Source organism: Tenrec ecaudatus, chromosome 14 (genome assembly GCF_050624435.1).
Source record: "Tenrec ecaudatus isolate mTenEca1 chromosome 14, mTenEca1.hap1, whole genome shotgun sequence".
NCBI classification, from domain to species: Eukaryota; Metazoa; Chordata; class Mammalia; order Afrosoricida; family Tenrecidae; genus Tenrec; species Tenrec ecaudatus.
Genome location: NC_134543.1, coordinates 106528557 through 106556300, shown reverse-complemented (window position 1 = coordinate 106556300; position 27744 = coordinate 106528557). Strand labels below are relative to the sequence as shown.

The following is a 27744-nucleotide window of genomic DNA, read 5'->3' as shown; positions in this document are numbered from 1 at the left end:
CTGTTATTCATTCCCCTAGAGGGAGGCTATACAGTCATCGTTGCTATCAGTTCCCCTTTCTCCCCTTGTAAGCCGCCTCCCCACCCCACCCTCTCTTCCTGTATCCTCAGGAAATCATTACTTCCATTACTATTTCTGAAAGGGTTTATCCATCTTGAATTTCAAGCATCGAGCAGCCTTACTTATACAAATGAACATACACAGGTCTCACAAGATTAATAAGATAAAACTAAGACCATAATAGTAAGGGGAGGGAATGTTAAAGAACTAGAAGATATTTATGTTTCATTAGTGCTGTACTAAATCCTGGATATATCATCCCTTTCACGTGGCCCTTCTGTGAGGAGCTGTCCAATTATCTTACAGGTTGGTTTGGGGTCTCCACTTTGTCTACACTCCTTCACTTCAATCTGATTGTTTTTTTGTTTCTCTTTTTTTTTTTTTGTCTGAGACCTATTTCCGTCGACTCCTAATGATCACACAGGCTGATGTGCTTTTCCATGTGGGCTTTGTTGCTTCCCTGCTAGATGGCCACTTGTTTAACTTCAAGCCTTTAAGACCCCAGATGCTATATCTTTTAATAGCCAGGCACCATTAGCTTTCTTCACCTCATAAGCTTATGTACCAATTTTGTCTTTAGCGATGTGTCAGGAAGGTGAGAATCATATAATGCCACATAACTGGAACAAACCAAAGTCTATCAGTTTCCTTATTGTGTATGTATGTGTAGATAGATAGATAGATAGATAGATAGATAGATAGATAGATAGATAGATAGATAGATAGATAGATATAGATAGATAGATAGACCTATCTTTATATATTTATATATTGACATATATACATATCTGTAGACGATATATATAATTTTTATTTCATGTTCTTTCCTCTAGTTTTTCTTTCCTCCTTCCCCACTGTCATGTTTACCCATCATTTACCTCTCAGTAATTCCTCTCAGATGCAGTTCAGTTGATCAAACATGACCAGGAATGCTACACCCTCCTCACCATCATTTTTAGATCCCTTACTATTCCCCTGTCCCATTCGTTACTTGCTCATCGCTTCCCTCCCTGCTTGTCCTCCTCTCCCAAGCCTCCCCAGAACCATCAGTCCCATTGCTGTCTCCTTGGGATTGCTTATCCAGCCTATCTTATATAGACAGACACCAAGAGAAAAGAAAGAGAGAGAAAGACCATACAAACATTTCCAAGTCTGTCCTGGCACAGAGTGGATGAGTCTCCCTCTGCTAAACAGCGAGCATGTCCTCTTACAATCCACCAGTTCAACCTCCATTTCTTTCAGAGATCCATAACCCAGGACCACTTGCCAAACAGCACTTAAACACTTTTAGACCTCAGTGTCCGTGTCCAAAAGGCACACCATCTACATGACCCCATCTCTGTTACCGCAGTCAAGGATGGAGCAGTCTCGTGTCCCACCCCACCCTCCACCCCATTGCACCTTTAGACTTTCAGTGTGGCCCCTTGTGAATGTCCCCCAACCAGTTCAGATGAGGTGTCAAGCATTACCTGCCCACCCCTCACCCACACACATACACACACACTCAGTCCAAAGTCTACAATCGCAATATCTCAGGAACGTTGTGGCTTTGCTGCCCTTGCTGGTCTCTTGCTCTCCCCTCTGGGTTTGCCCCCATGTGGGCGGGTCAGGCCAGTAGCACTCCCTAAACTGCATCTTCAGTGCTGTGGTCTGTAGCGCTGTTGTCCAGGGAGGGGACGTCATGTCTTGAGTGAGGCCAGCCCTGCAGTCCTCTCTGTGAATGGGCTGCTCCAAGCAGGAACGTCACCCAGATTTTTTTTTATTACGATTCTGCCAGCTAGTCTCTACTTGTCCCATAGATCTCCATACAGCCCAGACTCTTTTCTGCCCAACTCAGGCCCTGAGAAGTCACCCTCTGGCTCCTAGGTTCAGCCCACTTTCTGGGTTTGGCCGCTAGGAAGTGTGAGCAGGCGCTCAGAGAAATCAGAAGAGTACTCCTTCCTAATGTTTTGTTTTTTTTTTTCTTTTGCTTTGGGTCATGCCTGAGATAGGGCAGTGGACAAGCATAAGAAAAAACTAGTTGTTTAAAAATAAAAACTAGATTGCCTTGAACAAACTGTTAGTAAAAGTGTGGCTATTAATTAAAGTGTTAGGAATGACTGAGAAAAGCGAGGAGCATGGTCGAGCAAACAGAAATCACGTTGGTGAATACACTTATATTGTAATGAACAGACAATTAGCAGAATTATGTGCCCGATGTGAAAGGCGCTGTGGTGAGCACTCAGGAGGAAATGAAGGACATGAGGACTATCCTGGAAAGAGATCCCAGTGATATGGTGGCAGAACGTGCAGCAGAATTGGATGCTTCCATTATGTAGAAAGCAGAACTGGTAAGTGATGGAACCAGCTATTCACCCAAGAAGCAGTGTTGTGGCCTGCTTTCTCCTGGTTGCTTTTAGGTCAATGCAAGAGAAGAGATAAATTAAGGTCAACAAAACAACAACAAAAAGGAACTAGGACTTGATAACTGGGGGACATGTTCAGCCTACCCAGACTGTAAAATGTGTTAAAAATTAAGAAGTAAGCATGAAGAAAGTGTGCTCTAGAGAAGAGGCTAACGATAGTGGTACATCTTTTGCTAATAACTCGGAAATATCAAAAAGTGAGAACTCTGAGATATAGTCAAGGATCTTTGAAGGGAAAAACTTGTGACTCATAGACCTCCTCCGCCATGTCAGCAAAAGCCAAAATTAGCATTAGCAAACTTAGCTATTTTCTAGGAGAGACCTCTTATCTGCAGCGCATCTCTGTAACATACAAAGGAGGCCCACACGAGTCTTGAGAGTTTTGCATCCGCAGAAACACAGGCCTCCTTTGCCCTCTGTCTTCCAAGTGCGCTCGGTCAATGGAAGACACCAGTTCGCGCTTAGAAGATGGGCAGCGTGAGGTCAGCTACTCATTTCCTCAAAGGAGAAGTATTGGACCTCTGACTTCCTACTGACAGAAAATAGGTGGATCAAACTACTTGGGTGCAAAAACATGCTAGATTGCATTCAAAATTAAGGGGTGTCCAACAGACAGACCCACAAGCCAAGAGGCACCGACAAGAACAGTACAAACTGTTCCCAGGCCTTGAGGCCTTTTAAAGGTCTCCCAACTGTGTATTTTAATTCTTTTGTTTTACCTCTATTATGAAGCCAATTTCAACATGTGTTCCATTTCACACATCCTAACACAAATTTCATACGGAATTTTTTCTGATTTCTAACTCAAAGCTTTATGCACATCCCTTACATCAAAGGGTTAATTATAATGCCAAATACTTTTATTATTTACTATTCATTGTCACTGCTTGATGTATCACTTTCAGAAAGAAGTATGCTAAAATCTTCAACCATTTGCGAATTTGACAATTTCTTCTTATAATTCTACAATTGATGTATTTTTTAATTCTTGAGACCAGTGACTCCTTTTTCTTTTATTTTCTCTTTTATTTATTTTTTTTTCAAGCCGGAATGTCAATGCTGCTGCCCTATGGCTACTCCACCATTGTGTTTTGGAAGGATACTGTGGTAGTTACATAATCTGGTGTCAATTTGAGAAGATTATGAGTGAAGGGGTGTCTGACCTGTCAATTAAGATGTAACCAATGAGGCTTCTTTGTGGGCCTGGCCTCCTCATGAGAATTCTGGGAACTCCAGAATTCTTTTCTCTCTTGGCTCACTCCCTTGGAGACACTCTACTGACAAGACACATGGCACCACGCCGATAGACCCAGTTCCCTGGGAACTGGAGGAGCCATGTGGAGATCCCCTGCCAGTGCCAAGATGCTTAACACCGCCACTGGATCCACAAGACTTTCTACCCACTGGCCTGTGACCGTCCTGCATTCGGAGTCACTGCCTGCATTTCATGAGTTAGAAGAGGACTTTATAGATTGGTATCGGACATATGGGCCAATAATTGGAATTGTGGACTTAATCTGGACTGAGCTGGGATGCTTTCTCAATGTACAATTACCCTTTATATAAAACTATCTCTTATTCACATATGCGTTTCTATGGATTTGTTTCTCTAGTCTACCCGGACTAACACACCTTACATGGCAAAAAGGACTTTACAGGTATGATAAAATTAGGAACCTTGGGAGAACGGACCTACATTTGGCCGAGAGACCCAATGTCATCACAGAGTCCTTTAAAAGGAAGACCCTTTTCCTGCTGTCATCCGAGGGAGATAGGGCTATCGATAAATGGTCAGAGTGAAGCAAAGTTGTTGATTTGGGAAACAGAAAGGAGGCCAAGGATGAGGGCAGCCTCTGGAAACTGAAGAGGAAAAGAAAACAGACTCTCCGCTTGTGAAGCCAGATGGGATGCAGCCATGTCATCGCCTTGACCTTAACCTGGTGAGACTCGTACCCAACTTCTGAACTACAGAACTGTGAAATACGCTTGCATTGCCTAAGTCACCGAGAATGCGGACGTGTGTCTCAGTGGCAGTGGGAAACTAACACGTACATCGTTTTACTGGCTCTACACATTCCTGTGGGGTGGTCTGCTCCTCGGCTACAGCCTTTTCTTCGTAACCGTACTTGGTTCTCCTGCCCCAACAGGCTTCACGGCCCTTAGTTTGTTTCCCTTAACCCTGCCCACACCTTGATAAATCACCACTTTATTCAAGTGTCCTACACGGCGTTGTTTGAGTATGCCAACTGTTTCACCCGCAGCTGACGGCTACGGTGGGTTGGGAAATTGAACAACAACCAGATTTGACTGATGCTGAGAGAACTAGACAAGAAGAAAGAGCTCAGTCAGATTATAGACACCATGCCAGAGAACGGAATATAGGAGAAAGGGAGGGAGAGAGAGAGCTGGTGGGGGGGGGGGGGAGAAGAACAAATGGAGGAGGAAAGTTCTAGGAAGCAATTGAACAATGAGGCAACTTTAAAATGAATCGGGTGTCCGAGAGCAAGTTACGTATATACTTGAGTATAAGCCGGCCCGAATATCAGTTGAGGCACCTAATTTTACCACCAAAAAAGCTGCATTAAAAACGTGCTGAAACACTCGGCTTGTACACGAGGATATACGGTACTTTGGAGAGAAGATAAGGAAGTGTGGGAAGCTGGGTCGGAAGTTATTGCAGTGATCCAGGGCCTTTTGATAGAGGCCTGAAGTGGGTGCCAACATTAGAAATGCAAACAAAGATTGGAAGACGAGAGAGATTCGGGAGGAAAGAATGATTGGGTGAGAGGTAGGACAGGCCTCTGGGAGAAAAGAGAGTTGGCCGTCTGTGAGCAGAAATGGAGGATTCGATACAAAAGCTTGTTTGGACTACTTTGGGTCAGATGGGTGTGAAGTTTGGGACTGAGAGTTCGTGCGATGAGGGTTGCATGAGTGTGGACCAGGAGAGCGGCCCAGGGCACATGTGCACTGGGAGAGGAAGAAATAAGATTGCACAGGCATATCTTGGTAACGCTGCAAATTTAAGCCCAGACCATCGCAATCCTACCTAAGGGTCACAAAGCAGCGATCTGCAGGTCACATACAGTCCAGACGGTTGCTGTTGTTGTTGCTGCTGCTGCTGCTGCTGCTTTTAATTAGTTGCCAACAGCAAAAACACTGGCGATCTCCCAGGCTTTGGCCCCTCTGACAACCCCGTGTCCACATTCTTCCACGGCAGATCCTTGGCTGGAGCTGAGGAGCCAGGGCTCATCTCAAACTTGCACAAGGTTCCAGACCCAAACCAAACTCACTGCCATTGAGTCAAGGGTGAGTCACTGTGGCCTGGGGTTTCCAAGGCAGTAACTCTTTGCAGGATAGAAAGCCCAGTCTTTCTCCCACAGCCCAACGCTTAACCAGTGCACCAGCAGGGCTTCCGTACAAGGTTCCCGCTCCCCTCAATCCTGTCATCCATTTACGTGATCTGTTCAGCAACTTTTGTATGTATTTGACTTGGTGGTTCCTGCTAACGGCCAGGAGAATCCCTGGAGGTTCTGAATGAAACCGCTGTCATAGAAAAACCTCCTGGGAGAAACTGAGAGGATGAGTGGGGGCCATTCAGTGGAAGTCAACACATTTGAGTGCTCACTTCAAGGAGACAGATGGGTGGCTGACGAGTCTCTCCAGGACAGAGCGGGATGAACTCATAGACTTCCCACGGCTCTGATCTTTACAGATGCAGGCTACCACCACTTCCTCCTGTGGAGCAGCTGGTGGTTTTGAACTGCTGACCTTTTGGCTAGCAACTAAGCACTGTCCCACCAGGAAAAGACCAAGCAGATGACCAGAGAGTCGGGTACCCGTGAGGGCCGGGTCTAAGAAATGGAAATGGAAATTAAAGCATGACGAGACATATGCTGATGAAATGTGTGCAATCAATGCAATTTTTATGTACATATATATATAAACGATGACCTCGCTCAGAGGGTTATAAGAACGAGATGGTGGCTTGAGTAACCAGATCGTATTACTCAAGGAGCAGAGAAGGAAATGAGCCCTCCCTTGAAACCACATGAGTGTTTGAATGCTGTGCCCTTCCTCTTGCCACACCTCCTCTTGAGTAATGGCAGCGCCAGCAGTGCCCTGAGTCACCAGGGCCTGGGTTACTATATTATTACCAAATAAAGAAACTAGAACACCGCAGAGTAATATGAGATCTCTACTGACAGGGCTGTGAAAAGACCAGACATTTGTTTAAATATTAAGCTCTGTGGTACGGGCCATTGGACGAGCAGTGGGTCAGGACTAAGCGACCGGAGGTTAGAGCAATTGTCCACATGATCTGACAAGTCAAGTTTGGGAGTCCCGTTGAGTCCTTTAGTTCCCTGCCGATTTAGGGGTGAATTGTAGGAACTGTCTTTACAGGGTTTCTGATAAAGAGTTCCTAATACTAGTCGTGCTGTGGGACTCCCTGGGTGGCTCAAATGGTGAAGTGTTCTACCAGCTCCTAACCAGGTTGGTGATTTACAGCTTGGAAGAAAGGCTTCCAGAAGGTCGCCCTGCCCTGAAACGCTGTGGAACCTTATTGACGAATTAACATAGCAGCAACAGCTCTATGAGTTGGTCATGGGCACTCTGCCCATCAATCCGTGGCTCCTTCCACTCACTTCTGAGAAACGCCCTACAAATGACCTTAGGCTTGTGTAAGGAGCCCTTGTAGTGCAGCGGTTCAGCACTCAGCTACTTAGCAGAGGATTCGTGGGTCAGAGTCTGGTGGTTCAAAACTGCTCCGTTAAAGAGCTGTGGCAGTCTGCTGCTGAAATGGTTGATAGCCTGGAAATCCATTGGGGCAGTTCTACTAGGTCGTATAGGGTCTCTGCACAGAGCAGCGTGGGGGCCATTTCTAACCTCCTCTGGCTTCTTTCTTATTGTCACAAAGCAGAGGTCAGAGAGGCGGCCTCCGCCTTCCAGCTTTCTTTACCCTATTCTGATACCAACTTGAACAACTCCCGGCAATGGCCACACACAACTCACAGAACTACTCATGATGAAGAGGTTTGCTCAGGACGTTCACAGAATCAGAAAATATGAAGGCTACAGTCATTTGTCCTCAGCAGCTCCTCTCCTCAGCCAGCAGCCCAGTTCCTAATCTGGTCTTCAGCCTCGCAGCCATGTGGTCCTCTGCCTCCATGGGCCAGCAAGCCAGCCCGCTCCTCTGCCTCCCAGTCTCATGGTCTCAGTGCAGCCATGTTGTCCTCTGCCTCCATGAGCCAGGAAGCCAGTGGCTCCTCTGCCTCCCAGTCGCAGTGCTGGTTCTCTGTTCTGCCTTGAAGTCTCCTGAACAAAGCCTCCACCACTTCAGACAACAAATAGGAATCTCAAACTTGCTACACGGATGGTTCTTCTTCCAAAAGTCCTGGGATTTCTCTCTTGCTAGCCAGAGGACTCATCCCGATAGCCAGGGGAGTGGCAATGAAAACTGGCCTTTATTAGGGTTACACACCCCCTGTTTGCACAGACTTACCCAATCATCTGGGGGTGGCTACAGCAAGGTGGGCAGAAGAGCCGGACTAAGAAATTTCACTGTGAGAAGAAATCAACTGAAAGGCATGGTTGTTTTGGCTTGGCTTGACTTGGTCTGTTTTCTTACCTCAATAAACATTTTACTAAATAAATGTTTCCCTGATTCTTTAGGGATCACATTGGGAACACTTAATTTTCTTTTCAGAAGTCAATGAATTTTTCATAGAATACGTACTTTACCATTGAGAATGCATGATGATGAGATAGGACTGACAATTTCACCAAATCAACGCCATTTCCAAGCAGAAAATTAAAAATATACAGAAGGAATATATTTACACACTAGATGCACAGAATAAAAATGGTAAGTCAATCCACTGGATTGATTGCAACTGAAATTCATGGTTTTGACTGAATTTTTTATAGGAGGGGAAAGCCTCATTGCTCTTCTAGCTTTTGCCAAGGGGAGCTGGATCTCTTAAATTTTCTACAATAAGGACGCACACCTTGGCTTCCCTTCAATTCCATCTTTCACCGTTGACTTTTAGCCAAGTGTATTTCAGGATTCTATTAAAGTCTGAATATGCCTGTCCTGGAGAAGGGAGCCGGACATGGAATGAATGCTCTCTCACACCAGGGCTCAACTTAAGCCTTTGGTTTCCTGGCTCTGTTAAAAGATCACAACACAATAGGTCCTCAGCTTCAGGAGCATTGGAGTTCCTGCTCAGAGTCTCACATGAAAATAACCTCTGAATGTGGAGTCTGATTATAATCAGGGGACTGGCCCATTACTCAGGTCCATTATTCCTTGGAATCCAGTAGGGGGGGAAAAGACTCTTTAATTAAAAGTTGGGCACATCTGTTGTTTGGAAATGGTTGGCGAAATGCCACCTTCTAATGGCTTGGACAGAAGGAGGTGAGGGTCGGTAACAGGTGTCCCGGGTTCTCCAATAACATATGTTGTTAATATGTCCAAAAAACCGGCACAGTTATCTTGGCAGCACAGCCTTGTCTACGGGAGTGTCAAAAATCAGGAGACCTGAATGCATATCGCAGGTAGTACCACGTATTCTTCTTTGATGGAAGAAAGGATTGATCTGGGAAACTTCAAAGGGCCCTTCCACCTCTAAAACTGGGGTTCTATAAATAAGATGAAAGTTCCACAAGTAGGTACTCAAATGGGAATATTTATTCTTCTAACTCTTCCGCGGTTCTCAACCTGTGGGTCGCAACCCCTTTGGAGGTCGAAAGAGCCTTTCACAGGGGGTGCCTGATTCATAGCAGTAGCAAAATTACAGCTTTGAAGTGGCAACGGAAATAATTTTATGGTTGGGGGGTCACCACAACATGAAGAACTGTATGAACGGGTCGCAGCATTAGGAAGGTTGAAGGCTGAGAACCACTGCTTTAGATTAAGCCGAGCTGTGACGTAGTGCAAGGAGCTCTGATGGTGTAGCGGTTACACACAAGGTTGCTAACCGCAAGATCTGCAGTTCAAAACAACCAGCAGCTCTGCAGGAGAAAGATGGGGCTGTCTACTGCTCTAAAGACTGACAGTCTCAGAAACCCACAGGGGCAGTTCTACCCTTTCCTATATGGGTAGGACAGCAACTCAATGGCAATGAGTTTGATATTTTTTATTTTGGGTGACATATTGGGCCAATGAATGACAAAGGGACATGGAACATAAGAACGATAGACCTAGGGCATCGTCAGAATGGTGACCACGCCTCCCATTCTCTTCCCCCGAGTTCCCAGACCATGGCAGAGGCAGAATAAAAGTATCAACAGCAACATTTTTTTAAAGTCATTAGTTGACAGCTTGCTGTTCTTTGCACTGCACAGAATTCCTCACCACAACCTGAGGGGGGACTTTAGTATCTCCCATTTCATATGTGAGGAAAAGTAAGAAGATGGACAAGCAACTGAGCCACTTTTTCGTCCATTTCTAGAGCATACTAGAAATGGGTGTGTGGAGTTGATCCTAAGGACCCCTCCTATCCTGTGACTTACCGCGTGGGTTTGACTGCCTAGCCCGTGAAAGGTTCATGATCCATATCCAACTCCAGGTGGCTTAAGCATGGAAAGGCCCTCGGACCAATGCCATTTACATGCTCACAGAGACCCCAAACCATGTCTACTAGACACACTTTCTTAGGGAGCCCTCACAACATATGCTGTAAAACAAGGAGACTGTTCAAACACCTCGTTCTCCTCTGGGGACACCAAGGACTGCCTTTAGATCACATCCCTGAGGAAACACAGAAGTCTAATCACCACGGGCTTTGATTCCACAAATCAAGAACTGGGCCCGGGATAAATATGTATGTATTCTTCATTCAGGTGGAAAGGCCTGGAGCAGCCAGATAGAAGGAAATGTTCCAGATTAAAAAGGAGTAGGTCCAAGGTAGCACAAGGCTTAAGGGGCTTCGCTACTAACTGAGAGGTTCAAATCCACCCATCAACCCTGAAGGAGGCAAAGTCAGGCGATCTGCATACGCGCAGATCAGAGCCTAGAGCAGCCGATGGGGTCGTCATGAGCTGGAAGTGACCTGACAGCACAGAACAGGTATGTGGTGCTTAAGGATGACCATTGTCACCATCACTCACCAGGCATTTATAAAGCACCACAGATAACCCAGATCATTTACTAACGATGACAAGTTAGTTTTACAGGAGACCGAGTTGAATAAGGCTTCTATGACCTCAGACAGGATCACAGGGATCATCCGTACAGAATGTTGGCCTGTGCTTGTGAAGTGCCGTCAAGTTGGTTCCAACTCATAGCAACCCTTTGCACACCACCCGGTCCTCTGCCATCCTCCCAACTGTCATTACGTTTGAGCCCATTGCCACGCCCACGGTGTCAATCTATCTAGTCGGAATGTCTGTATTAGGAGTGTGTAATGTTCTTCTGGGAAGGTTAGGATAGAGGGAAGGAGGGACCTTTACAAGCAAGGGATGGGCATGTTGGAAACGTGGCTCATAGCAATTTGCCCTTCCCAAGGTTAAAGGCATCACCCCAGAAGCTATTGCCCTTGACACAATTCTGACTCATGGCAAACCATGTGTTACAGAATAGAACCACTCCACAGATGTTCTTAGCTACACGCTGGTTGCTGGGCCTTTCTTCCGTGCTATGACTAGGCATGTTTGGACTGCCAACCTTTGTGCCACCCGGGGGCCAGATCGCTGCCCTGCACTACGTCCTAAACTTCCTGTGTTTCACAAAGCCCTCTCCTTTTCTCTTGTCCTAATTTGGCACTAAAGGGATGCTTGGCTCGATCTACTTTCCTTCCTCTACTTGTCAACTGTGTTTACATAGATTTCTCGGGCTGGACATGAAGAAGCAACTGGCTGGCTTCAAGATTAAACTGGGTAGTTTCTAGGAACCTAGTGTCAACTCTTCCTCTCCACGCATCCTCACCCACCCACCCACCACCACCACCTCCACCCACCCCGCTGCTATGGACCACATTGGCAGGGTCAGAGCAGAGGCACACAGTGGGCTGCGGGGCAGGAGAGGGTAAAGAGAAAAGATGAGCATGCATTTGTGCCCACAAAGGTCTGTGTCCAGCCCTTGTAAGTCATTTCCTGAGTTACAACACATCGGATTAACAAGTCTCGACACAGGCAAGAGAAGAAAACTGTTCTGCTGCGGAATGCTGGTCCCCTCTCACTACTTTCGTTTTCCCTGATGGACACCAGACCCGTGGCCTTGGGCTGACAGCTCAAGAGCTCCAACTCCAGATATGTTTGCCTATCTCTTCAGACGGCCAAAAATAAAAGAAAGCCCACAGATTAAACATAGTCATTTTTCAAACTACCATCTGTCTCCTTGATGACTTTCGGTGTTTGGATACAGTCACAAGCAACCCTCTCGAATCCACGTATTCATTGTGTACACATTAGTGTCGGGATCGCCATACAGTGGAAAAGGCCATGCGTTTTCGGTTGAATGAGGAAAATAAATTCCAATCAACGGTTTACTTCACCCCTTGGGCCAGGAGCCGGGCTGTGTGCCTGAGCCTCATTGTACAACAAAGAGGTTCAAAGTTCAAACTTCAAGTTGTGCTTCCAGTCCACGGAAGCCACAAGCACCTCATTTCCTGTGCCTTTTCCAGTATCAACAGTTCTTAACCTGGAGCCATGAACTTGGAGGGGGAAAAAGTTACATCTTTGTTTTCAGCCATCTCTAACTGAAATGTAAGTCTTCTTCAACTGTGAATACAGGTAGCCAACCACAGTTGTTTCTGCCCTCCCTGCAACTTTGCCACCAATAGGAACCTCCATCACTTTCCTATCCGGTTAAAGGTGTTGTCTATACCTTGACTGATTCTTTCGGTTGTCTAGTACTTTAAAACCACGATAGATATTAAATATAACCAAATCTTGTGATTGAATGCGTTAGTAAAAAAGCACATATTACTGTGCGCACACACAAATTGTTTTAATATTTGACAGGTGTCTGGGAATTCGTTTCCTTTCTAATACTCTGTCTCTTACTTTGTACCTTTAGAAGCATTGTTCTGAGAAGGGACCCTTCATCCTCACTGAGCTGCCGCAGGGGTAAATCCCCTACTTTCCATGAGTGGATTGGGACGCAGTGACCCAGTGGAACTGCCATGGAAGGTTCCCATGAATCCTCGTGGGAGCAGACCGTTACCTCTTTCTCCCACAGAGTGGCTGCGGACCTGCCAGCAGTCCAGCGTTTTAACCACTGCACCACCAAGCTCCTTGGCAAAGGGGTACAATGGCACACAGAAACGGTGGGACCCTGCACTCAGGCCCGGGGCAGCACAGACAAGGGCGCGCTCCGTCCAGGAAAAGCAGGGCCCGGAGTGAGAGAAGGGGCCGGGAACCCAGTGGTGAGGTCATCAGAGGGCCCTTTCCGCACCCATCTGGCTCTGGGGCACCCCTGGGAGTCAGCAAGCCGTCACTGGTCCCTGCCCCTCGGGGGTCGGGCGCCCCTTCCTGCTGAGGGGCACAGTCCAGGAGCGCGAGCCTCCAGACATCCCCCCAAACGGAGGACGCCCTTCCACACCACCAGCCACCCTTCGCTTTTCCGGCGCCCAGGACCCCGATACACTCTTCAGGGCGAGGGAAGAGACGCCCTAAAGAGCCCTGGGCAGCACGGACTGCGTGTCCCCGGCTGGGACGGAATGTAGGAGCAGGCTGGAGCGCGGGGAGCGGATCTGCGGAGCCCAGCAGCGGGGCCCCCTTCCCGCCCCCGCCCCCTTCTCCAGCCCCGGGCCCGATCCACTCAGGTGCCTCTTACCCAGGGGCGAGCAGAGCCTCAGGCCACAGCGTTGGCGCAGCAGCAGCTGCCAGGCGGGACGCGGGCCACCCTGCCTAGCTGGGGCCCGCCCGGGCGGAGACTGGGGGCGGGGAGAGCGGGACTGTCCCCACCCTCCACCCCACCCCCGAAATGTCCCGGAAGGTCCCGCCGCCGGCCCCGCCCCGGCCTGGCCGGCTTAGCCCCATGGCCAAGTGCAGACTGGGCGCGCTCGCAGTGCGCTCCGAGGACCGAGCCCGGGTCGCGGGTCCAGTGGGCGCGGTGCGCTGCGCACGGGGACTGGCCCCTGCCCCTCGCGCCCTGGAGCGCCGCCTGGCTCCCTCGAGCGTCAGCGGAGGCCACCTGACGCTCCTGTCCCCTGGGTGCCAACCGTGTCCCTTAGGCCAGGCGCGGGGGACAGTGGAGGTGGGGCGCTGCCGAGTTTGCTGGGGTCCATCCTGCGCTTACTGCGGGTTCATTCGAAGGGGCTGATCACATCAGTGGTAAAATTGTTGAGACCTGGACAGCTACAAATGCAAAGTGTAGTGTGCTTGTGGCCTGACCGAGTCCAGTTTACACTCGGCTCAGAGGCCACAATTAAATCCTTAGCAGTGTGTTGTGATAAGATGGACTGACACAGTGGCCGCAACCACGGACATACGGACAATGATGAGGATGGCCCGGGACCCAGCAGTGTTTCCGTGGGTTGTACATAAGGTCCCTGAGTGAGACCCGACTTGATGGCACCTGACAACAATAACAACAACAGTTCTTTAACGAAGCCAAGAAACAGCCAAGATGATCCATCTGCAATGCACATCTGACCTCAGTGAAGAAGAGCGGGTGGGACAGCAGGATGGAAGCACCCTAGACTGCCCAGCAGTTTGCGCAGCATCAATGAGTTGTCCCTAAGCGAAAGGTCCTAACGCTAGATTGACATAGTGGCTGCCACAATGGCCTCAAGCACAGGAACATTTGTGAGGATGGAGCAGGACAGGGCAGTGCTTCATTCTGTTGTTCACAGGGTCCTATGATGGCACAGAACAACAAGAAGCCAAAAATGGACATCAGGGAAGCCCCACGTGTCTCAGGAACGGAGCCATTTCCTGGCAAGGTCAGCCATTCTCTCCAACCAAACCCAACTCACCGCCCTGGAGGCAATTCCGACTCATCCCAACCCTACAGGACTGAGGTAGTTAGTTTCTTGTGCCAACCTGGCTCATAAACACAGGTAGGGTTAATTGAAGGGCGGAGAGATAAATGGCTCGGTGATCCTCGCCTTTCTTGTTCTCATGTCTGTTGCTTTGCGGTGGTTGGACCAGGGTGCAGTTCCCTGCTTCAGCTGGCAAGGCTCACTTCCTGCAAGACATCCCCAAGGAGAAGCCCCATGGACCTACCCCGATGCAGCCCTGGGTGCTGGAGCAGCCATGTGGAGACCCCTGCCAGCACTGAGATGCTTACACGTTCACTGACTCGGCTTTCCTCCTGCAGTCGGCATCACTGCATGTGCTTTGTAAGATGGAGGAGGACTTTGTGGATTGGTGTCGGGCAAATGGGTTAATGTTGGACTTGTGGGCTTGGGCAGCACTGGGTTGGAATATTTTCTTGATGTGCACTTACCCTTTATATAAAACTCTCTCTTATACATGAGTTTCTGTGGATTTGTTTCTCTAAAGTACCCAGACTAACAAAAGTACAGAGTCGAGCTGCCCTGTGGGTTTCTGACACTGCCAGTCTGTACAGGAGTAGAAAGCCTCGTCTTTATTCTGCAAAAGAGCTGGTGGTTTCAAACTGCTGACTCTTTGGTTAGCCATTCACTGTGTAACCCACCAGGCCACCAGGGATCCTAGGAGGTCCTTATAGAAAGGGTTTCTGTGCAGAAGGAGCGAGGAGGGCTGGGCAGCTGTGCTCTGTAGCTGGAGGTGTGGCGTCGTGTTCTCCTAACTGGCGTGTGGATTAAGTGGAGGATTCAGGTGGGTGGGAACATAGCTTCCTTTGGAAGTCGGTCTGTATCTTTTATAACAGGTCTGACTTGTAGGGTGGCACAAGCTGCTATTGAAGATGGCACCTCCCTTCCCCTGGGACAAAGGGGCCGGTGAGTCAGTTGAATGAGAGGGCTCCTGGGCAGAGTGCAGAGGGGCAGTGTGACCAATACATGCCTCGCCTCCTTTTGTCTCTCCTTGCTATTATATCCAGGAAGTAAAAGGAGCATCTATCCTGAGAAGTAATCTCTTTCCCCGCTCCCACATTCCAAGAAGGTGACGTCACCAACCTAGAGACTCATCTTCTAAGGCCCAGGCGGTAAAGTGGCCAAAGGGCAGACACATCCCATCTGATGACAGTTTGGCCGCAGTACTGTCACTCCAAGCAGGTGAATTGGTGGGACTCGTATTATTATTATTTAAACAGCCCATCAGCCCATGCTCCACATTTACTCCTGAAAGCAACTCAAATGCTCAGCAAGAAACTCTGGCTTCCCTTCCTAGCTGTGAGGCCCCACACGAGGAGGTGCCAGGAAGCTGGAGCTCCGTGGCAGGGAGGCAACATGAACAGGAGCTTTCTCTCCTATGGGTGTGGACTTCCTGGGTGGCTGGGTTCTCTCCACAGCTTTACCCTTCGCCTGCCTTTCCCAGCACCCTTGTCTTCTCAAGGGCAGAGCTCACCCTGTCCAGTCTCAGAGTAGCTGACTTTGACCCAGAGAGTTCCGGGCCTGCGAGGTTTACCTAGAATTTGGGGAGCTGCACATTAGGCTTGGGCCGTTCACCGCAAGGTCAGGGGCTCAAACTCACAGATGAGGCTGCGTGCTCCCAAGAAGATGTACAGACTCAGAAACACTGTCCTACTACAGGTGGACGGGGTGCGGGGCAGCTCTGGGTGTAAGTGGACTTGATGGCAGTGGGGTTTGGCTTTTTTGGTTTTCGGTGGAGGGGGCAGTTGATTTTGTGGGGCGGACGAGAGGGGTCAAAGAGTTCAAGGCAGCTTTCCCAGGAGGCTCCCTATTGCAGGGCTTCGAACTAGCTTGTTCCAGTTCAGCGTCCTGCTGTGGATGGGCGTTCCCACCCCAGATGGATGGGATCAGAATCTTCGTTTTAGTGAAATCTCCAGGTGACTCAGGATCCCCCAAATGTTTATGTCCCCTGACTGGGAAGCTCGGGTTTCTCCCACCCAGTTCAGGCTGAATGAAGGGGGTTCGTACATAAAATAGCGCCATCAAGCTAGGTAGCCTTCTCAGGTACAGTTGGATCAGGAGATTAAATGTCAAGTTCCTCAGGCCTATTGCTATCTCCGTACCCAGGGTCTCCAGGCCAAGAAAAGTTCCCCTGGAAAATGGTAGCTTTGGGTTTTTCACAAGAATCAACTCCCATCTCCACGACTTTGCTGCTGTTCTTCGGGGTCAGGAAGTTGGCTTCGACTCAGAATCTCCGCGGCCGTGTGTACAACGGAATGAATGACACACTGCCTGGTCCTGTGTCATCCCCGCCCTTGTCCGATCTGAACCCACCGTGGCAGCCACGGCGTCTGTGCATCTCACGGAGGGTCTTCTAAGCACACTGGTGCAATCCTGAGCGAGGTAGGTCCTCGGGCTCAATGTGCCTCGGTTTCTTCCTCTGTAAAAGGGTGGCAGCAGTACACACCTCCTGCAGTTGGCACTGTAAACATGGACGGGGATTTCCAGAGGATGACAATAAGGAAAAAGTACCCTCTCAGAGAGTGGGAGGGTGTGTGTGTGCCCTGGGTCATAATGCTGTGCTGCCACTTACCGACTGTGTGACTGTGAACATTCACCTCCCACCTCATAAAGCTTCCACTTCCTCATGAGGTGGACAAAAAGGGCCTCCCTCATAGGGTTGCTACAAGAATTGAATAACATATTTCATGTAAAGCAATAGTACATACTCAGTTATTGTTCAGTTCTGTCTCTTATTTCTCCTTTTCTGCTGTAGCCCCCCTAAAACACATACCCGGGGCGGCTCATGGCACAGGGGTGAAGCCCTTGGGCTGGCAACCCAAAGGCCAATGGCGCCAACATTGGTCTAGGGGACAAAGGTGTGGCCATCAGCGTCCCTACAGACCGCAGCCTTGGAAACACCAGGGGGCATTTCAACTGCATCCTGTCAGGTCCCCGTGAGCTGGAATGGACTCTTGGCAATGGGTGTAGAGCCCGCAGCATAAAGCTGTGGATGAGATGTTTGATGGAGGTTTGTTCAGTTGCATGTCAGGTCAGACTGTCTGAATGATTGAATTCAAATCGGAGAGCGAGGCTTGGCATCGCCTGATTCCCAGAAGGGTAAGAAAAGAATTTCACGGTCTGGGTTAGTCTGGATGGCTAGAGAAACAAATTCCTGGACATGCATTTGTGTACCAGAAAGAGTTTCATAGAAAAAGTAATTATATATTAAGAAAACAGCCCAGCCCAGTCCAGATCAAGTCCATAAGTCCTACATTAGCCTATATGTCTGATACCAGTCCATAAATTCTTCTTCAGACTCACACAACACATGCAATGACACCGAATACAGGAAGATCACAGCCACCAGTGAGTAGAAAGTCTTGTGGATCCAGTGGCGGTAGAAGCATCTCAGCACTGATATGGGTCTCCACGTGGATCCTCCATCTCAGGTTTCTGGCTCCATCAGCGTAGCTCCATGTGGCTTGTCAACAGCAATGTGTAGCACAGAGAGTGGGTGTCTGGCCTCCAGTGAGTTACTTATCTGTCACGCCTTCAAATGAGGTCATCGAGCTGCGAACCGATTGACAGGATAGACCCCACCCCTTCCTCAAATTATATAGATTATGTAACTGCCACACATTCTTTTGATTTCAGTGAGAAACCGTTTTCTTCAGGTTTTTCCCAGGTTATGACACATTACGGTCCCCATCTTGTCTCAAGCTCAGTGTGGCACAGGTAACCTGTCGGTCTGGCTTTGTCTAACTGAGATACACCGAAGTATAAGCTGTCCTTCTTCTCAGCTGGGCAAGGTGGCCAGCAGGAGACTAATCCTCCCTCTGCCTCACGAGCTTAGCGTTTCCTGTTAACATCAGTTCATATCGATCAGCCCTAAAGCAGTGATAAAGTGAAAGAGTCTAGACAATGAAAACAGAGAGAGAGAAGAAAAAGGAAAGAGACCATTTTTGATACTTCGTTAGAATTTGAGGAGCCCTGGTGGCATAGTGGTTTCGTGTTGGACTATGATCCACAAGGTCAACAGTTCAAAACTACCAGCCGCTTAGCAGGAGAAAGGTGGGGCTTTCTACTCCAGTAAAAAGTTACAGTCTTGGGCCCTCACAGGGTTCTTTCCTGGCCTTATAGGGTCATGAAGAATCAGCATTGGCTAGTGGAAGTGAGTTTGGAGTTAAATTTAATTTCTACCAATTGATGAGGCACACCTACTATTCAGGAAACCGATCTCTCCCTTCCTGGTTTGGGCGTTTCTCTAACTTCCCAGTGAGAAGTCAGACATTCTGATGGGCAGCTCCTACTGGAGCTCTATTGTGACTACACAAGTCACAAGGTGCTTAAGAACTGCAACTGTAACATTTAGGTTTGGGAAGAAACCGGAAGTGGATCTGGAGTTAAAAAGTCTGTCAGAAACAAGACTGCTGAAAGCAAAGAAATGGATAAAACAAGAGGAAAATCCAACAAATGAAACAAAGGCATGGATCTGAAAGTAGAACTGAATCTGGTGCAGCTCATCGGCATCTTTTCCCATGAATTCTTGGATGAGCAGACATAAAAATACATAAACTACTACATACCTAACCGAACCTATTCGCTGGAGCCAATTCTGACTCATAGTGACCCTATGGCAAAATAGAACTGCCCCATGAGGGTTCTCAAGGCTCTAAATCTTTATAGAAGCAGACAACCTCATTTTTCTCCCTTGGAGTGCCTGGTGGATTTAAACTACTGACCTTTCGGTTCACAGCTGTGTTTTAACAACTGCGTCCCCAGGGCTCCTTAAGTTCCTACATAAACCCAAACCAAACACTTTGCCATGGAGTCAATACTGACTCATAGTGACCCTGGAGGACAGGGAAGACCAGCCCCTGTGGGTTTCTGAGACTAACATTTTACAGGCAGACGTGAGTAGTTTCAAACCGCCGACCTCGCAGAACGCAGCCAACATATAACCACAGTGCCACAAGGGCTACAAGTCGGAATCGACTAGATGGCGATGAGTTTGGTTCCTACATAGTGTCTTTAAAAGTAAACTAGATAAACCATACAAGGGAGATTCAAAATGTTTGCAGAAAAATTCCAGTTTCTTTTCCATTCTTTTTAATTTTTTATTTCCATTCCACAAATGGAATGCCCCCTCATATTAAAACACTCTGAAAAACATAATATGCTAGAGGGGCCTCAAGAAAAACACGAATGCAAGAAGATCTAGCTGCCACATATGTTTCTTAAGGTTAGCTCTACTAAATGGGAGAGGCAGGGAGCAGAAGGTGGTATGGTAAAAAAATAAGTTTGTGGAAATGTGAAAAATAAGAAGTGTAATCCAGTCGCCGAATCCCATAAAACTCATTGCTATTGAGTTGATTCAGACGCATAGCGACCCTATAAGGCCAGAGTAGACCTGCCCCTTTTAGTTTCTGTGACTTTAAATCGTTAGGAAAGCAGACCGCCTCATCTGCCTCCCAAGGAGCAGCTGGTAGGTTTGAACTGAAGGCCTTGTGGTTGGCAGCTCAACGTGCAGCCCTCTACAAGCCCAAGAAGAGTCCAGCACCAGGTCTCATGAGTCTTGAACAAGAAGATCCATCAAGATCCAAAGCATCTCGAGGGGTCTGCTTATCTTGCTCTTCCTCCAGCCAAAGTTCAAATGTACCTAAATCTCCCACCTAACATTCCGTCTACTTCAGTATGTCTTCTCTCATCTCCTTCCATCACTAAAGGGCTGATTCTCTATGAAAGTCCTGATGCAAACTCACAAGACAAAAATTGACAAGCAATTGACTAGACCAATGAGACCCTCTGGCTCCATTTAGACAGATGTTTTCCTGCCAGGCCAACTGTTCCCTGCCCGTGGGTGGGCTGCCCTTGGGCCAGGGGTCCATCCCAGATCCCTACATACCAGGGTCACTTGAATAAAACCACAGAACTTCCATGGACTTTGGTAACAGCAAGATCTTTAACCTGGAATGTTTTAGTTAGAAGATTCGGAGCCTGATTGATGATTATAGATCGATTGACTATGACTAAAGGAGAAGAAACAAAACCAAAAACCTCAATAGCATCAAACTGGAAGACTAGGAAAGTTAGAAAAATGAAGTTTTTACCTTATCAAATGTTTCAGATAGAGTACTTTTTAAAACATTTTTAAGATAGAGTACTTTCAAATATCTCACAGTTTAAGCAAAAGTTCATGCCATGTGGAAAATTCTTACTTATCTAAGAAACTTTAAGGGTCCCGGAATAAACTTGGTGATCGCAGATAGGTCATTGTCTTGAACAAACCAATTGAAACAGGTACTAAAATCCATGGACCAAGAGGACCACTAGATGGCAGTATTATCCCATCCATTTTTTAATGTTTCTTTAACTTTTTTAGTGCTCACTTGTTTTGAGTCAGCTGTCCACCTTTCCCCTGAAACTATTAATGAAAAGAATAACTCTCAGTGGGGTATGTATCATCGATTTTTCTCTGTTCACTCATCATCTCCAAGCTCATTTTAGTCCCAAGGCCTTGGAACCTATCACTAAGTTTTAGTGCAATTAGGCATGGAAGCAGAGATTGAATCAGCCTTGGTGGCATAGTGGGTTAAGCTTCTCTTAGTGAGAAAGATGAGGCTTTCTATTCCTATAAAGAGTTACCATCTCAGAAGTCCAGGGGAGCAGTGATACCCTGCCCTATGGAATCACTATAAGTTGGAATCGACTCATGGCAGTGAGGTTTGAGCTAATATCTGAGGAAAACAAAGCTAATTGGAAACCCTAAGGCGGATGTATTCAGAAGTACTATAGGAAAACAGAAAATGAGAAATTCTTCTGGGAGAGGGGTAAGGAAAGCCATAAAGAGGTGACATTCGAGTTGCAAAGAATGAGCAGCTGTCCAACGGGCAATACAACTAAGGATTCGAAGCAGTGAAAATCACACATAGGGTGTAAGTGATTTGTTCAAGATCTCAAAATTCACAGACTCACAAGTGTAATTAGGCCTATTCTCTACCTATCATCTAACTCATCATCTGACATTCCACTTCCAACAATGGTTTAAGATTTTCACTATCCAATTATTTGGGCATTGGTGTCAGACTTCAGCATTGACAACAGGTGCAAGACTACACCAACATTGATTGTGATGGCTGTGTCAGCTTGACTGGGCCATGAGTCTCCGTGGTTTGGCACTTGTGCAATGATGTAACCATCCTCTATTTTGTGATACAATGTGTCTTAGTATTCCCATACACAAAATATTCCTCACACCTTTTGACTATCTTTTCCAATGGATTGATAAAAGCCACGCAGAGTAAGTAGTCAGAGTAAGCAGCTCTCATATATACTTACGAGTGTTTTTCAGGCCCATCCTTATCTGAATATGAGCATGGGAGGCCCACCTGCAACATATTAGGTCTATACTCAATGTCTAAACTAGAATGAAAAGCTACCATTTTCCCCTCGGATTTATGATGAAGTGATAATAGGGAGCAATCGTTCATTAATTTTATCCTAAACTTGGTGGGTTTTTATTAATTTATTAATCTTGACATGCTTGTCGACAGCCTCCCTCACTGAGGTTGCACGGAGAGATTACCCTTCCATTCCATCATGACTTTTGTCCTTAATACTTTTCTTTCCTCAAATACTGCCCCCGGGTGTTGTCAGCTGCCAGCGAGTCAGTTCTGACTCAGGATGACCCCAGTACAACAGAATGAAACACTGCTTGGTCCTGCAGCATCTTCGGGTTCATTGGTCCAAAATGAACATTATTGGACAATATGGATCCAGAGACTTTTCAGTAGATTGCCAGGTATTTCTACCTAATCTCTCTTAGCCAGGTAGCTCCACCAAAACTGGTCCACCATTCTAGAATCATAGCAACGCACAAGCTACCGTTAGTGTGACAATCTGACTGATGAGTGATGGTACCACCTCTTACCATCCCTGCAGGGGTGGGGAATTTAAGGTGGCTCTTCTAGCCAAAGCCTCTACCTCCCACCAAATGGCATCTCCCATCATGGGTCTGGTAAGAAGGTAAGGGAAGATACTGACAGGCTTTATCTGTAATTGGGGACAGGATTCCCAGGAGTGACATCCTGCTGTGTATAAATGAGCCCTCTGAGAAGCATGATGAGGGGTCTCATTATTAGCAAAAACCATGAGTGGAGCATGTCCTCTGGATCCGAGAACCCTGTGCAATGAACCTCTTGAGTCCAGATAATATACCATCAAATATACTATCTATATCACCAAAGGAGCAGCAGCAGAACCAGGAGCCAGAGCATGGAGCAGAGTGATGGACTTCCCACCCCATGGAGCCAGTTGAGTGGTTTTGTGTAGGAGGCTGGTTTGCAGAGTGGGGGCCTCTGCAAACATAATTAGGGAAGTTGGGCTTGGTGGTCCCTGGAAGCAGAGCTAAGTGCCTCTGTCCTGAGATTTACTGGAGTAGGGTGCCTCTGGACACTTAATCCGGGTAGGTAGACTTACTACTGACTGAAGGGCGAGCTGAATGCCTACAAGTTGAGACTCAGCGCTAATGCCCTTTGGGAATTTATTAGCAGGCATGAAACTAATATGTCCTGGGAAACAACTCTGAGCATTTCTCAGTGGCCTTGCAACTTGTTAGCATCTTTAATAAACCCTTCCATCATGAATTCTGTCTCCATTGCTGTGTAACTGTTGTGATGGAAATATGAAAGTAGAGGCAAATTATACAACATTAAGACTATACACTCCCCAAATTTTACCTAATTTTTCTTTCATTGCTTTTCCTGTTAAACTAATCCTTGGCTACTTCCTTCCTTTCTTTCTCACTTTAAAAACAAATTTAATCTCACCTGGAGACTGTTGTATCAGAACTCAGAAAAGCAAAATGATGAATAAGCTAGCAATAGAAAAAGTCTGAAATATTGGTTAATCTGAATGAACATATAAAAATATTAACCATATTTACCCAAAATAAAAACAAAGTAAAATTTCCTATTTTGTGCACAGTGAGGATTAGGGATTTAATGATTAAAAAGCATTGCCTCAAACCTATTCACCAACTTACCAACTAAATACAGATCCCCATAAACTTCTGAGCCTAGGTCCCCTACATTGATCCCTCCCCACCTGAGGCCCGTGAATGATAGTCCACCGGCATGCCTTCAGCTGACCCAGTGCCTCCCTTGCTGCTTGAGACTGGCCTGGAGTGGCTGCTCCAACCAGTGCCCAGCTTGTGCCTAGGTCCCGAGTCACTCCCTGATCTGCTGCAGCCCATGAATGCTGGTCTGCCTGCTTGCAATTGGCATGCCCAGTGCCTCCCTTGCTGCTGAAAACCAGCATGATGCTGCTGTTCATGATAGGCACCTGTGGCCAGCCTGTGCTCATGTCCCCTGAGTAGCTCCCTCCTCCCACCTTCCACCCTGTGGTCCGTGAGTGCAGGCCCATGTTGTGTACAATTGGCCTGCCCAGCACCACCCTCACTGCCCCCCATCGCCCCACCCATGCTACCTGAGAGAGCCATCGGCACTCTAAATAGACAACCATTGGTGTCTAGGGAGAGAATCAACCCAAGGGAGATAGAGACACAGCTTGACCCCACTGTGCAGCTGGCTCCAGGTAGTCCTTAAAATCATTCTTACTAGACTCTGGAAAGAAAACACAGGGCTCCTGGACTCCTGGGCAAATGGCACCAGCTCTATCAAAATAACATGTAGACAACATCCGCAGCCACTACAAGAAAGCAAGAGAAACAAACACAATGGCCGAGGAGGTCCTGAACCTAGCAATGGGCATAGAAGAAGCAGACTTTGAACCACCACAGAAATGAATCTTCAGAATTCTTCTCAGTCATACATGCTATAAGGGAATCGATGCAGAAAAAGGATGAAATCATAAAGAGGATAGAGTCCACATACCAAAAGGAAATACAAACATTAAGGGATGATGCAGCAGAAACAAAGAACATGGTAAAAGACATCACCAACAGGGTGGTAGGAGCGGAGAACAGAATCAGTAATCTTAAAGTGACCCACACAGAATTCAACCAATGTGAAATACAATCAAGCAAGATAATTAAAGAAGCTGAAGAAAACTTGAGAACAATGAGTAATGATGTGAAGAGAAACAATGTTCGAATAATTGGGATACCAGAGCAAGACATAATGAAGAAAAAAAACAGACAAAATAACAAGGGAATTACTGGAAGAAAACTTCCCCAATATAATACAGGAGGATTCAACAATCATCCAGCAAGTAGAGAGGACACCAACTAGAATGAATCCCAAGAAGAACACACTAAGGAATAGAGTAGTCAAATTACCCAAATTTGAGGTAAAGGAGAAAATCATAAAAGCAGCTAGAGAAAAAAAAATGCAGCTAGCTACAAGGGTAATCAGATAAAAATATGTTCAAACTTATCAACAAAAACCATGAATAAGAGTACAAAATGGAGTAGTATCTTCCAACAGTTGAAATAGGGTAACTGAAACCCAAGAAACTTCTATCCCACCAAACTCTCTAAAAAAATAGAAGGGGAGGTAAAAGTTTTCTCAGATAAGGAAAAAATTAGAGAATAAGTTAAAAAGAATCAAGCACTACAAAAATCACTCTCCAACTCACTTTGGACAGAAGACCAACATCTACAGAACACAAACATGAAACCACCACATAGGGATATGTCATCCAAAAGTCATAGCACTGAGAGCAATGCCCAAGACCTCTGTGACCCAGTGGAGAAAAGAAGGCAAGAACAAATCCCCCATTCATACCCAAAACACAGCTAAGGACGGATGTAGGAAAATAGCTAACACAAAATGTCCAAGATGGCAGCAAAAAAATCCAGTTGGGTAGCATTACTCTGAATGCCTATGGTCTAAACTCACTTATTAAAAGACAAAGATTGGCAGACTGGATTAGGAAACAAAACCTATCAATTTGTTGTCTACAAGAGACAAATCTCAAGCTCACAGACAAAAAGCCGGTTGAGGATCAAAAGATGGTGAAAAGTATATCAAGTGAATGGCAATCTAAAAAGCAGAAGTTGCCATTCTACACTCTGACAAAATCAATCTCAAGGGGCAGGACATAACAAGAGATAAGTATGGACACTATATAATGCTTAAGGGAGTAGTAGACCAAGAGCCAGTGAGCATAACAAACACATGCCCAGCAAGAGACCCACAAAATTCATCAGCCAAATCCTTCAAAGGGTGGAAAAATAAATCAGTTTTGACAATCATAGGGGGGGGACTTCTATCCACCTCACTCCAAGAAAGACAGATCAATGGGAAAGATGCTTAACAAAGAGGCTACAGAACTAAATACTACAATCTGAAAACTCAGCCTGATAGATATGAGGGTGCCCCCAAAAAAATCCAGATTTTTTTTTCAAAGCTATTTAAATTTTTTTTACAAAACAACCTTATCACTTTCTAAGTACTCTCCGTTACATGTAATATATTTGTCAAATCTGTGATTCCATTCTTGGAAACATTTTTCAAACGCATTTGTTTGGATGGCTGGCACCACTTCTGAGACTGTCAGGGTTCACTAGAGAAGCAAATCCAGGGACACTCATATGTGTGTAAGAGACTTTTATATCAAAGAGTAATTGTAATATTAAAAAAAAACATCTCAGCCCAGTCCAGATCAAGTTCATAAATCTAATATTAATTCATATATCCGATACCAGTCTATAAATTCCTGTTAGACTCACACAACCCATGCAATGATGCTGAATGCAGGAAGATCACAGGCCTATAGGTGGAAGGTCTTGTGGATCCAGTGGCAGTGGGAGCATCTCCAGGGCTCTGGCTGCCATCAGCATGGCTCCATGTGCCTTGTCATTAGGAAGGTGAAATAGTGTGTGTTCCATCTCGAGAGGAAGACAAGCATTCCTAGAATCCTCAGGAGGTCATGCCCACACAGACGCATCAGTGACTATGACCTGATTGACAGGCTATACTCCACATCTTCGCTCAAGTTGACAGATTATGTAACTGCCACAACCTCCCTTGTTTTTTCCTCACTTCTTCTACATTGTCAAATAGCTGTCCTATCGTGTCCCTCTTTATTCACGGGAACAAAAAGAATTCAAAAGGAGCTGGGTGACTTTGGTGAGTGGGGCATGCTGGTTGGTTTTTTTTGCCAAAAACTGGTACACCTGAGATGGCTGCGTGAGGTGCATTGTGGTGGTGGCAAGACCAATCCCCACTCTTCCAGAAAACAGGCTGTTTTTGTCGCACACTATTATGCTATCTTTGCAGAACCTCTAAGGAGAAAGTTTGATTAACAGTTTGACCTGATAACCTCCCAATCTCTTCAATGGTCCTTCATCAGCTTCAAGCACATGGTCATGAATTTTGTTGACATTTTTGTCTGTTCGGGAAGTTGACAGATTTCCTTAGAACTAGGTTTGACATTTTACCTTTTTCAAACAAGAAAACCACTCATACACTTGAGTTTTTCCCATAGTGCTGTTCTTCCAGGCTGTGCTCAATACCACCACCATTTCTGCAGCACTTCTCCTGAGCAGGAAACAAAATTTCATAGCTGCATGCTGTTCTCTTAAATAGGCCAAGACAAAAAATGAGGTTTAAGCCAAATTGCTTTTACAAAAAAAATTCACTGGGACCAAAGACAACCTTCCCAGGTGACACAACTGGGTGCACTAACCCAGAATGAGTTGCTCTGTGGTCACCTAGAGGGGAAAATGCATGCCTCGTTGTGGAAAAGTTGGGGACATTATGCAGAGTGGTTAGCTAAACACAAAAGGTCAAGTACAACTTGAGTTCACTGAGATAAGTTTAAACTGCAGAACATGCATAAAGGAAGATACACACAACACACAATGCCTGGGCTGAGGACCAGATATTCTGACATGAGCCAGACTAAACCCAATGATTCATATGTCATCAAAAACAGATGCAGATAGCTCCTGTGCTAAAAGGCCCACAGAGGAAGAAAAATGACAGCAACAGGGTGTCAGGAACCTAACCAATCCAAGGGGGAGGTTATTGTTTATATCTCCACAGGAAAGGAGAAGCAAGATTAGACCTCATTCCAGTGTGCCAATCCTTGAGGACGATGTTCCTGCTCAGAGCTCATTCCCGGAGGTGACTGCAGGGTTGGCCTCAGCTCAAGGAGGAATGTCCACTCCCTAGATGACAGTGCTGCAGAGGACAGCTCTGAAGATTTAATTCAGGGAGAGCAGCTGGTCTGACCCACCCACATGGGGACAAACCAAGAGGAAAATGGAATAGACCAGTAATGGGAGTGAAGCCACCAAGTCCCTGAGAAATCCCAATTGTAGACTTCTGACACTCAAGGGGCAGCACGTGGCACCCCATCTGAACTGG

The 27744-nt window shown here is 46.6% G+C and overlaps 1 protein-coding gene across 1 annotated transcript in view; it reads right to left on the bottom strand.

The window, feature by feature from the left end:
- The window catches only part of SQOR (sulfide quinone oxidoreductase), a 64322-nt gene extending 50948 nt beyond the window's left edge, over nucleotides 1–13374 (bottom strand). The window contains exon 1 of the mRNA XM_075530497.1: nucleotides 13243–13374. The gene's annotated coding sequence lies outside the window, so the exon portion shown is untranslated. The remainder of the gene's footprint in view (nucleotides 1–13242) is intronic.
- Between the last annotated feature and the right edge of the window lie 14370 nt (nucleotides 13375–27744).